The sequence below is a fragment of the Zingiber officinale genome, chromosome 3B (genome assembly GCF_018446385.1).
Source record: "Zingiber officinale cultivar Zhangliang chromosome 3B, Zo_v1.1, whole genome shotgun sequence".
Lineage (NCBI taxonomy): Eukaryota > Viridiplantae > Streptophyta > Magnoliopsida > Zingiberales > Zingiberaceae > Zingiber > Zingiber officinale.
The window spans coordinates 52,222,237-52,235,464 of NC_055991.1; the positions used below are offsets into that span (position 1 = coordinate 52,222,237).

At 40.0% G+C, this 13,228-nt stretch overlaps 1 non-coding gene across 1 annotated transcript; it reads right to left on the reverse strand.

Annotated features, from left to right (window-relative positions):
- Window positions 1-6,145: 6,145 nt before the first annotated feature.
- Window positions 6,146-6,251, reverse strand: LOC121968852. The gene has a single exon (XR_006108380.1). It is a non-coding gene; the product is annotated as a small nucleolar RNA R71 (small nucleolar RNA).
- Window positions 6,252-13,228: the final 6,977 nt, after the last annotated feature.

Consider the following 13,228-nt stretch of genomic DNA (forward strand, 5'->3'; position numbering starts at 1 on the left):
CCAGTCGACGGTCAGCTGCTGCTGTTGTCCGAGAAGTTGTTGCTTCACAGACAGTCGACGAGAAGGCGAGTTAGTGTTTATACATTGTTCTTGTCTTTCTACTTGTATTCCTTGTATTCTAGTCTGCTGTTGCAAACGTTTGTGGCGAGGTTTCTCCACCCACAAGGAGTATATTGTATTAGCCGGTTTTCCGGGGGCTCATCCACCGACGGATTGATAGGGCTCGTCCACCTCATGGACACGCCGAGGAGTAGGAGTTCATCTCCGAACCTCGTTACATCCTTGCGTTTGAGGTTTGCTTTCTTCTTCTTAGTTTCTTCCTTGTATTTCCGCTGCAACTAACCTAATCGTAGGAAGAAACGCGATCGAATTGGGGTCGGCTATTCACACCCCCTCTCTAGCCGTACGAAGAGATCCTAACAAACGGAACACCATGTAGTCTGATAATCTCCAGACAATACAGATCTGCCAAACGATCCAGGGGATCAGTCCTCTGAATCGCTTAAAAAGTGCGCAGATTTGGTTAATCGATCAACGATTACCCAAATCGCGTCATGGTCTCGTCGTGTCCTTGGCAACCCTACCATAAAGTCCATGGTAATGTGATCCCACTTCCACTCAGGAATAGGAATCCGCTGAAGTAACCCTGTAGGTCTCTGGTGCTCAGCCTTCACCTGCTGACAGACAAAACCTCTCGCTACAAATTACGCGATGTCTTTCTTCATACCATTCCACCAATAGAAACGCCTCAAATCTTGGTACATATGGGTACCGCCTGGTGGACAGTAAATCATGAGCGATGAGCCTCCGGAAGTAACTCCTATAAGACCGGATGAGACTGAAGTATGCATAATCTGCCTCGGAAGTGTATAACACCCTCCTCATCTCGTGTGAACTCGGTCTGCTGCCCGGAAGCTATCTGGCTGCAAATAAATTACAAATACTGATCAGCAGCCTAGGGCTCTCGTATCCTCGTCCTGATCAATGACTGAGCAACCATGGTAACCAGAGTACCCTGCTCTGTAAGTCCTTACCCCTCAAGGCCCAAATCGGAGAAATCTTAAATCAAGTCTGTGACCATAACTCGGTGGCAAGCTAAAGTCCCTCCGGACTTCCTGCTAAGCGCATCAGCAACCACATTAGCTCTCCCCGGGTGATAGCTAAGGGTACAATTATAATCCTTCAGGAACTCCATTCATCTCCTCTGTCGGAGACTAAGTTCCTTCTAAGTAAACAGATATTTGAGACTCTTATGGTCAGTGAGAATCTCAAATGTAACGCCATATAAATAATGTCGCCAAATCTTCATAGCAAAAATAATGGCGACTTACTCCAGATCATGTACAGGGTAGTTCTTCTCATGCTCCTTCAACCAACGAGAAGCATAGGAGACTACCATATCGTGCTGCATCAGAACAGCGCTCAAACCCTGAATAGATGCGTCGGTGTAGAGGACATATCCGTCCTCTCCAGAAGGTAAAACCAAAATCGGAATCGACACTAATCTCTGCTTCAGCTCCTGGAAGCTGATCTCATAATCCTCAGTCCAAGTGAACTTCATGCCTTTCCTGGTCAGCCGTGTAAGTAACATAGCAATCCGTGAGAAACCCTCAACGTATCTCCGGAAATATCGAGCCAAACAAAGGAAGTTGCGAGTCTCTTCTATAGACTCCGTCTACTCCCAACGGTAACAACCTCGATCTCCTGTGGAACCACGGTATACTCCTACTGGTGACCGTGTGTCTCAAACATCTCACAGAAGACAACCAAAATACGCACTACTGATCTTCACATCTAGACATTTCCACCGAAACATCTCTGGAACTATGCAAAGTTGATGTGCGTGACTCACCGTGAATCCGAAAGATCACAACATCGTCAACAAAGACAATGGAAATCGATCCAAACATCCTGGGAATACCAAAATCATCAAGTCTCTGAAAAACATCTAAGGCTTCCCAAACCCTAATGGTAAAATCATGACCCATAACGTCCGTATCATAGACATTTCTAACAATAAGATCTCTGACAATAAGTCTGAAATATAATCACCAACAATACAAATCACCAAGAATAGATCCACCCGTGTGAAAACACCACATATGTGGGAGCAACGCTCTACCACAAGAAATCCTCAATATGTAGGAATAACACTCCACTATAAATAATCCATAGCATGTATCTGCAATAGATATGGGAGCAATGCTCCGCTATAAGCAATCCGAAATATGTATATGTGGGAGCTCGCTCCACCACAAACGATCCATAAGTGTCCAGGGCACCTAAATATCCAACTAGAGGCTGCACGAGATCACTCAACCACATATCACTGTGGGCAGCCAAAGATATAAACAACCTGGTAAACAAATCAAATCCATAGTCAACTCTATCATCATCCTAGTGGGTTGGTCACCCACTAATAGGAGAATTAGTTGACAGGGTTATACAACCAATAACATAATGTAGACACTCAGCATTCTACATTCAACATAGGTAGAATTATCATGATGCTACCAACAAGACACCTGGCATACGTGCACACACAACATATGTATGATCGACATAATCCTCCAATTTGTACACACCACCAAACACACACACACACAGGTATAAATCAGTGTGATACCTCCAACAATACCTACCGAACCCGTGTGCATATATCAACATAGGTATAATCGACAACACACCTCAAACAACCTCACATGGCATATATACACCTTATGCCAAGAGTATAATCAACGTAATACTTCCAACAAAGCCTAATAGGCACAAGTGCATCCATAAATCAAATATAATCAATAAAATACCTCGAATATTACACCGAACACATCTGCACATATCACAACTCAGATTAAATCGATAAAATACATCCAATGAAACACTCAAACATATGTGCACATTCCACAACATAGTTTTTAATTGACAAATACCTCCAATAAATAATCAGACATGTATGTCTATCCACTCGGGTATAATCTACTAGAAACCCACAATAATCATATGTATAAATGTGTACGACCCAAAAGATAAAGTCAGAATTCAAGAATATCAAGACACTTTCATTTGTATCCTCAAAAATATCAGCCCACATAATATCAGATGAATCAGTCTCTACTCCCCATAAGAGCAAGTTAGCATTCAAAACATCAAATCATTATTTATCCACATAGTCTACTATCAAAGGAAGCAAATATCAACTTTATCATCCTGTTAACTAACCACAACTAACCAGATTTATTAAAATTCATAGGTACCCTCAACCGTAAACTCTCTAGCACCTGATTTATAATCTGATCACCAACTATAATCATCCAACCTGTGAATATCATACATGACACTCACTATGTTACCATCAACGACAAGCCAAATAATAGATCATCAAAATAATTATCCACTAATAGATCATCAAAAAACATATCTAATAATAGATCACCAGACAACCACATAACATTTACTCTCATAAATCATTAGAAATCAACACATCACAATATCTGATCTCCCAATATCCCTCAACCTCAAATCATTCTCAACAATGATCAAACATGATAACTCTTCAATGACCAATTTTCATCGTATCGGATACCCTAATATCCAAAAGATACGAGTATAAAAACTCTACTGGCTAAGTCCACAGGAATATATAGGTATCATCCATTACCCAGCTAACAATAGCAGAGGCTGATATGTGCCTCCATCTCCTAATAGTAGTAACAGAAGCTAAAACTACTGAGGGTATGATATGAAAAATCACCAGAGACTATAATCCTTGATCTCTATTAGGGTCGACCAAGATCAGTGGCTAACCCATCGCATGTAATTGATGTGCGTAGATTATATACTCTTTATGCATGTTTTTACGCACATTTACATACTTTGAGCATGCTTGATCTATGCATTTTTATACTTCCAGCTTTCCTTTTAGCATATTTACTCTTTTGGTTCGGAGATCTGCTTTTTGTGCATTTTCTCTACACAGGAGTCGAAATTGGTGAAGATTATGCGTCCTCGGACAAGCTTGGAAGGAATTGAAGGGAGAGAGCATCAGGCCGTGTACCACACACGGCCGTGTAGTTTTAACAGGAAGGGAAGAGGACATGGCCGTGTGAATCTCACACGGCCGTGTCTTGATTTGAAGAAATTAGAGCAGATGCCTTACATGGCCGTGTAGATCTACACGGTCGTGTGAGGTTTCCAGAGGCCAAGCAGGTGGTGGCCGTGTGCACCACACGACCGTGTAGCATTTCCAGAGAACAGAAGGGTCCTGGCCGTGGGAGTCACACGGCCAAGAGGACATGGCCGTGTGAATCTCACACGGCCGTGTCATGGGGCCGTGTGGCGCCCGATTTCCTCCTCTATTAAAACCCTCCTTCATGAATTTAAAGGGGATCTCTTCCCCTTTGGGGAGAAGGCAAGATTTGGTGGTATCCTCCCATTCTTGGGAGGATTTCTGGGCAATTCGAGGGGAGTTCTTGACGATTTCGACTCCGGAGCGAGGAGTGGATCCGAAGACGAGGCTTCTTCGTAGATAAGTATTCTCTTTCCCCCTTTTCTTGGTTTCTTGGATTGGGGATTTAAGAAATGCTTGTAATCTTTTTTTCTTCAGGTATTCTTCCTCAATTCATGGAGTAGATCTTGTATTCTAGGATTAAGGGAGTATTTGTATGATGGATTGATGTAATCTCTTATGGATTTGCCAATTTCTGGTTTCAATGACATTGTCTTGCTTGTATCAATTAGATCTTGAATGATTAATGGTGATTTGTGCTTAATTCTCATTCTTGATTGATTGTTTGGATTTCTTGTGGACTTAGTAAAGATAAACTCTCACTCGATCATCCGAGGGATCCACGTGACAGGTGCAAGCCCGTGTAAGGACGTTTGAGAGATAATCTTGAAGAGGAAATAGGAATATTCAAGAGAGTAGGATGGATCTTGTGATTAGTTTCTTGTATCTTGATAGATTAATAAGTTGTGGGCTTCTATGTTGATATCCAAGGAAGGCATAGTAATAGGTGCGCTTCTGTGTAAGGACAACGTAGGTTCACGTCTAATTGATCATATTTAGATACATTTCTCAGTCCTTAGCCGGTTATCTATTGCAAGAGAGAACCGACAACTTTCTACAATTGTTTGGCAATTGAGGGATAAGAATTGGTGAACCATTTACATTCAAGAAATCTTACAAAGAAACCGAAACTCCTAGAATCTCCCCTTATCATAACCTAAAACACTAAACTCTTGTTTGTTGATCTTTAATATTAGATTTGTTTACCTTCACTTTGCATTTGAAACAATTGGATAGTTGTTTAGCTAATTCGCATTGAGGCATTTCTAGTGCTTATTCCAGTCCCTGTGGATACGATAATCTTTTATATTACTTGCGACATTTCCGTACACTTGAGGAGCGTAACATGTTTTTGGCGCCATTGCCGGGGACTGCGCTATAACATTTGGAATTATCAATTGAGTTAGACTAAACATAACATTTGTTTTCCTTTCATATTGCATAGTTGTAACTAATCATTAGATTTCTGTTTTTACTTTCTTGTATAACTTTTACTTCTTGTTAATTCTTTTTGTACAAATTCAATTCTGCATTTTTGATTCTTTTTTTTTTCTTTTTCTGTTGAATTGTCATTTGCTATCTTGTTCTTGTGTATACGAAGATCTAACTTTGCAGGGGAATTCTTTCCTTTTGACCCTGAGATTGACAGAACTTTCCATAAAAGAAGAATTCTGCAAAGGCAAATTGAAGAACAGGAACATTTGAACATGGCGAATAGACCACTCAAGGATTATGCAGCACCTTATGCAAGAGGTTTTCGATCTAGTATTTCAAGACCTTCAGTGGAAGCTAATAACTTTGAGATCAAACCCGCAATTATATCTATGGTGCAGCATAACCAATTTGGTGGAGGACCTCATGAAGACCCCAATCAACACTTAGAGGTCTTTTATGAAATATGTGGTACCATGAAAATGAATGGAGTTCCTTCAGAAGCAGTTAGATTATTATTATTTGGATTTTCTTTAAGAGATAGGGCAAAGAAATGGCTGAATTCTTTGGCCCCTAATAGCATCACCACTTGGGAGCAGTGTGAGCAACAGTTTCTTGATAAATTCTATCCACCAAGCAAAACAGCTCATATGAGGAATTTAATTGCAAGCTTCAAGCAAACTAACTCAGAATCTCTTTTTGAAGCATGGGATAGATATAATAGTATGCTCAGACAATGCCCACATCATGGGTTGGAAAGATGGTTAGTGTTGCACACTTTTTATAATGGTATCAACTATCATACCAAAGTGTCCCTTGATTCAGCTGCTGGAGGGGCACTTATGAATAAAAGTTTAGATGAAGCTGAAGAAATTATTGACAGTGTAGCACAAAATCATCATCAATGGGCAAATTAAAGAAGTGGTGGCTATTCTTCTGTAAACCCAACAATTAAAGCATCAGGGAAGTTTGATGTAGATGCAGTCACTCTTTTGTCTGCAAAATTGGACGCTCTTACAAAGAAATTTGAGAATATGGGGACTAGTGCTAATATGGTCAATGCTATTAGTACATCTTGTGAAGTATGTGGGAGTTCAGAGCACTCAAATGACTCATGTCCATTGGGAGCTATCACTGCACAAATCAATCAACTGGAACAATGTGATGCAATCATGAGTTACAATCAAAGGCAGAACAACCCATACTCAAATACTTATAACCCTGGACGGAAGAGCCATCCCAATTTTTCTTACAGAAATAATCAAGATCAAGGACCATCTATGGGGGCAAGACCAAATTTTCAAGCTGGGCAACAAAATTTTCAACATCTATCTTCTCAAGGCTTACCAAAATCAAATATTGAAAAGATGCTTGAAGAAATTATCTCAAGTCAGAATGAAATGAAGCAAGATTTAGCAAAGCTCATTAAGAGAATGGATAATTCTGAAAAGCATCAAAAGATCCAGGATAGTCAAATTGCCCAACTAGCTTCCTCATCATCCAGAGCACCAGGACAACTTCCAGGAAAACCTGATGTGAATCCTATGGAGCATTGCAATAGAATTGAGCTTAGGATCGGACGGACCTTGGGAGACTCCCAAGTGACTGCTCAAAAAGGGATACAAAAAGAAGAAGAGCTCTCTCCTCTTATACCAAATCAGATTCAAGCTAATGAGGAGAGTACCATTGAGGTTGAAGAGACTCTTCCACTGAACCATCAGAGCAAAGCTGTCCCTTTTCCTCAGAGACTTACAATGCTCAAGAAAGATGAAGAATTTGGCAAGTTTTTAGAAAAAGTTAAGGAAATTTGTGTAGAGGTACCTCTTATTGATGCTATTCTTTAAATGCCTAGATTTGCCAAATTCCTGAAGGATCTCATGTCAAACAAGAGAAGAAGAGGAGAGGTTGAGACAATTGCGCTTAGTGAGGAATGTAGTGCTATTTTGGAGAAGAACACTTCCCCAAAACTAAAGGACCCAGGGAGCTTTTATATTCCTTGCAACATAGGAAAAGATTTTTTTGAAAAAGCTTTTTGTGATTTGGGGGCAAGTGTTAGCCTCATTCCCTATTCAATTTGTAATAAATTAGGTCTCAAAAACATTAAACTTACTACTATGGCACTTCAACTTGCCGATCATTCCTGCAAGTACCCTCTGGGTATTATAGAAGATGTGCCAGTAGAGGTGGATGGGAATGTTATTCCCACAGATTTTGTCGTGTTGGACATGGAAGAGGACCCCAGGATTCCTATCATATTAGGAAGACCTTTCCTTGCTACAGCTGGAGCTATAATTGATGTAAAAAATCATAAGCTTTCTTTGGTAATTGGTAAGGAAAGGTTGGAATATGATTTAGCTAATATCTCTAACCATGTCTCGTCTCTTTTAAATGCTTGTAGCAGGACAAGCATTTATAAACTTGAGGAATGGAATTTCCATCCTCATGGAAGGCCACCAAACGAAGGAGACAATATGGTGGAAGATGTTGGGAGAAGATCTCCCAACAAAAACGAAAAGTATATATGTCCTCCAAGGGCGAGGAAAAGAAGTGAATGATCAAGTTTGGTCGAGCTAAAGACCTTAAACAAGCGCTTCTTGGGAGGCAACCCAAGGGTTCTTTTAGTTAGTTTTGATTTGTATTTTAATTTCTTTTAGTTTGATGCATTCTTTTGATTTTGTTTTCAGGTTAGGTGCAAAACAGAGCCCGGCCGTGTGCTATACACGGCCAGGCAAAGGTTGCAGAGAAGGGAAGTGCTTGGGCCGTGTCATCCAGACACGGCCGTGTAGGATCTCCCGAGGAGAAAAAGGACTAGGCCGTGTCCCAGACACGGCCGTGCGAAGAATCCAGAGAAGGAAGAGGGGGAGGTCGTGTGGATCTGCATGGCCCGTGTAGGAGAGTTATTTAAGTCTTCTTTCTACCTTACACGGCCAGATCTTGGCCGTGTTCCTCACACCCCCAACTCTCCAAAACATCTCTTTCTCTCCCAATCTCTTAAAAACTCCTCTCTAATCTCTCAAGATCTCTTAGATCCGGATTCTCCTCCTCTCTAAGACTTGGACTTTTTATTCTCCTAACCTAAGATCTTTGCTCTTTGAAGTTTTGTTCTTTGAGTTTCATTTTTCCAACCCTAGATAATTCTTCCCCTATCTAAACTCATCAAGATGTCCAACATTTTGAAGAAACTTCACAAAGGAGGTGGTGGATCCAGTGGAGACAAAGAGAAGGAGTCATCAAGGGACAAAGGAAAACAACCAGTGAAGGGCAAAGGCAAAAGGACTTCACGCAACGAAGGTAATGACAATGAATTCAATATTATGTTTAGAAATGATGATCAAGTAACTAGATTTACAATTCTTGTCAATAGAAAGATAGTGTGTACTAGATATATGGACCCAACTGTTCTTGATATGCTTGGAATTAGGGAAGATGTAGATTTGATGATTGGGTTTTTGGATTGGAGTGATATTATGTACACACATTTGCCTACATATCCTCGTCTTGTTTTGGAATTTTTAAGTTCATTGGATGTCCATTTTACTAATGAAGATGATTATTTTGGAAAAATCTCATTTAGGCTAATGAATCAAGAATTTCTATGGGCATTTAGTGACTTTAATTCTTGTTTTGGATTAACCACCGGTAGCCCTCGTAGGTTTGATCCAAGGTTTAATTGGAATCATTTTTGGAATGCAATAACTGGGTTAGATCAACCTTATGAGCCTTCAAGAGCTAAGGCCTCCCATATGCAAAACCCCATCTTTAGGTATCTATATAGAGTCATGAGTAAAACTATTTTTGGTAGGGGAGAGAGTGATGGGGTGGTTAAAAAGATAGAGCCTTATGCTTTATGGGCTATGCTTTATAAGGTTGAATTTGATTCTGGTTTTCATTTTGTTCAAACCTTATTAAGATCTGCTAGGGCATCATCGGGATCAATTATTTTTGGTGGTTTGATTACCCAAATAGCTTATAATTTAAATCATGATGTTGATGGGTTGGAAATAATTCATGGTAATGACATGATTGACATTGATACATGTCTTGCTATGAAAATGATCGTTCGGGATGAGAATGGTTTCGCGTTTCCTAAGAGGAGTGGTTCTCCTTTACCCCTTCCTTTTCCTGAACGAACTACTATTCGTAACCCGGCTAATTGGGTAATTTCTGAGTTAGATTTTGAGGATAACCCTTCTATACCTGGAGACACTGAGCCACATCATGAGCCCTCGTCATCTGGATACCCGCAGCCTTCTAGTTTTATGGAGCCTGCTAGGCATTCTTTTGCATATGGCACGGAATCTTCTAGGTTTGATTTTTCAGATTTTCGTACGTCTCTAGAATCACTTCATGAGAAGCAAGATGCCCAACGAAAAATGTTGGAGGGGCGCTTCTCTTTATCTTATGATCAGTTTAGGGAGGTACAAAATCATTTCAGTTTATGAGGAATTTTCAAGGTCAAGTGGCTGAGTTTGTGCAGGATTATGATACTGATCAGGCTAGGATGAGAGATTTTATGCAGAGCATGATGCTTACTAGCCAACAAGTAGATGTTTTATATGAGTATCATAGATCCTTGGGTGAGATTCCAGGTTTTCCTAGTTTTCCTATTGGCCAACCACGTCGTAGACCTCCTTTCCCTCGTCCACCTCCTCCACCATATTGATTTCATCGGGACGATGAAAAGTTTAAGTCTGGGGGGGCGTCATGTACTGTTTAGTTTGGTTTTCAGTTTTCAGTTTTTGTTAGTTTTTCATGTTGGTTCATATTTTCATTGCTTGTTGCTTTATTTTGCTTGTTTTTGAAATAATCATGAACATCAAATCTTCACTTATATGCTTTCTTGGATTCAAGTGAAATGTTAGCACGATTATTGTCTTGATTCATGATGTTCGAATGATGCTAGTAGTAAACTTTGTGTAGTTCTTTTTTCTATCTTGGGAAGCATTAATAAGCTAAGAATCTTATGGTGATGAGTTTTAGTTTTGGTTCAACCTTAAGGATTTTATCTTCACTACACTTGTGCTTGATGCTTGAATAGCTGATGTCATTGAAATAGTCATGATTCATCTTGTTTGCTTAGTACTTGGTTTCCATGGTGATTTCTCAACTTTCATTTTGGTTACTGGATAAGGCTCAAATCATTAAAGCTCATTTGGAAAAATCAAAATATCCCAACATGTGTGCTAAAAGTACATTTGTGAATAAGTTTTGCACAATGCAAACACTTAAAAAAAATAAGGGATATAAAAAATAGTTGTTATGAGTGGAATCTAGCAAGTCACCCCTTTGAGACCGAGTTAGGTTACTGGGGAAATGACTGCCTAGCTTCCCTTGAGATTGAGCACACCTTTGAGACCTTGGGTTAGTTGAGAAATATGAACCAAGTGAATGGTGAGTAAGTGCCTATCACTGGTTACTTGTCTTTCACTGGAAACATTAGGAATTCAAATTTGATGACGACTTGACTAGGACATGGATTGAGACTTGAAGGGTGTTGAGTTACTTTTACACTGTGCACAAGATTCTTATGCTTGAACCATACTTTACTTGTTTCCATGATCACGCTTGTTAATGAAACTTTTTGATAGAGTTAGGAAAGTACACTAGGTTTTATGAATGTGTTATAGAACATATGAATTTAGACTGCAGCATTTTTCTTGAGGACAAGCAAAGGTTTAAGTCTGGGGGTGTGATGTGCGTAGATTATATACTCTTTTATGCATGTTTTTACGCACATTTACATACTTTGAGCATGCTTGATCTATGCATTTTTATACTTCCAGCTATCCTTTTAGCATATTTACTCTTTTGGTTCAGAGATCTGCTTTTTGTACATTTTCTGTACACAGGAGTCGAAATTGGTGAAGATTATGCGTCCTCGGACAAGCTTGGAAGGAATTGAAGGGAGAGAGCATCAGGTCGTGTACCACACACGGCCGTGTAGTTTTAACAGGAAGGGAAGAGGACATGGCCGTGTGAATCTCACACGGCCGTGTCTTGATTTGAAGAAATTAAAGTAGATGCCTTACATGGCCGTGTAGATCTACACGGCCGTGTGAGGTTTCCAAAGGCCAAGCAGGTGGTGGTCGTGTGCACCACACGGCCGTGTAGCATTTCCAGATAACAGAAGGGTCTTGGCCGTGTGAGTCACACGGCCGTGCAGCTTTGGCAGAGAAGGAAGAGGACATGGCCGTGTGAATCTCACACGGCCGTGTCATGGGGCCGTGTGGCGCCCGATTTCCTCCTCTATTTAAACCCTCCTTCATGAATTGAAAGGGGATCTCTTCCCCTTTGGGGAGAAGGCAAGATTTGGTGGTATCCTCCCATTCTTGGGAGGATTTCTGGGCGATTCGAGGGGAGTTCTTGACGATTTCGACTCCGGAGCGAGGATTGGATCCGAAGACGAGGCTTCTTCGTAGATAAGTTTTCTCTTTCCCCCTTTTCTTGGTTTCTTGGATTGGGGATTTAAGAAATGCTTGTAATCTTTATTTCTTCAGGTATTCTTCCTCAATTCATGGAGTAGATCTTGTATTCTAGGATTAAGGGAGTATTTGTATGATGGATTGATGTAATCTCTTATGGATTTGCCAATTTCTTGTTTCAATGACATTGTCTTGCTTGTATCAATTAGATCTTGAATGATTAATGGTGATTTGTGCTTAATTCTCATTCTTGATTGATTGTTTGGATTTCTTGTGGACTTAGTAAAGATAAACTCTCACTCGATCATCCGAGGGATCCACGTGACAGGTGCAAGCCCGTGTAAGGACGTTTGAGAGATAATCTTGAAGAGGAAATAGGAATATTCAAGAGAGTAGGATGGATCTTGTGATTAGTTTCTTGTATCTTGATAGATTAATAAGTTGTGGTCTTCTATGTTGATATCCGAGGAAGGCATAGTAATAGGTGTGCTTCTGTGTAAGGACAACGTAGGTTCACGTCTAATTGATCATATTTAGATATATTTCTCAGTCCTTAGCCGGTTATCTATTGCAAGAGAGAACCGACAACTTTCTACAAGTGTTTGACAATTGAGGGATAAGAATTGGTGAATCATTTACATTCAAGAAATCTTACAAAGAAACCGAAACTCCTAGAATCTCCCCTTATCATAACCCAAAACACTAAACTCTTGTTTGTTGATCTTTAATATTAGATTTGTTTACCTTCACTTTGCATTTGAAACAATTGGATAGTTGTTTAGCTAATTCGCATTGAGGCATTTCTAGTGCTTATTCCAGTCCCTGTGGATACGATAATCTTTTATATTACTTGCGACATTTCCGTACACTTGCGGAGCGTAACAGTAATATGGCTACAACAACCAGACAGGTAATAAAGATAAAGTTCTAATAGATGTCCTAACCATCATAAAATAAACATCATACCTATTTGCCGTCTGGAGATGTTCCATCGCTGTCCAGTCCCCAACTTCTGACCTCAAAATTCCGAACTAGAAAATCGGCGGAAATCCATATAAATCCGAAATGGAAGTCCGAAACATAACCATAACGGAAATCCGTACAAACCGAAATAGACATCCAAAAATCCAGAACACCAAAAGCAGGTATCCATAACTTGCTCTGATACCAATAAATTGGTATCAGATAAATCTCGAAAATCCAAAATACAAAAATCCAACAAGTATCGCCAAACTTGGCGCTCTGATACCAAGTAAATAAATTGGTATCAGGTTATCCCAAACATCAAAAATACGAAAACAAAAGATCA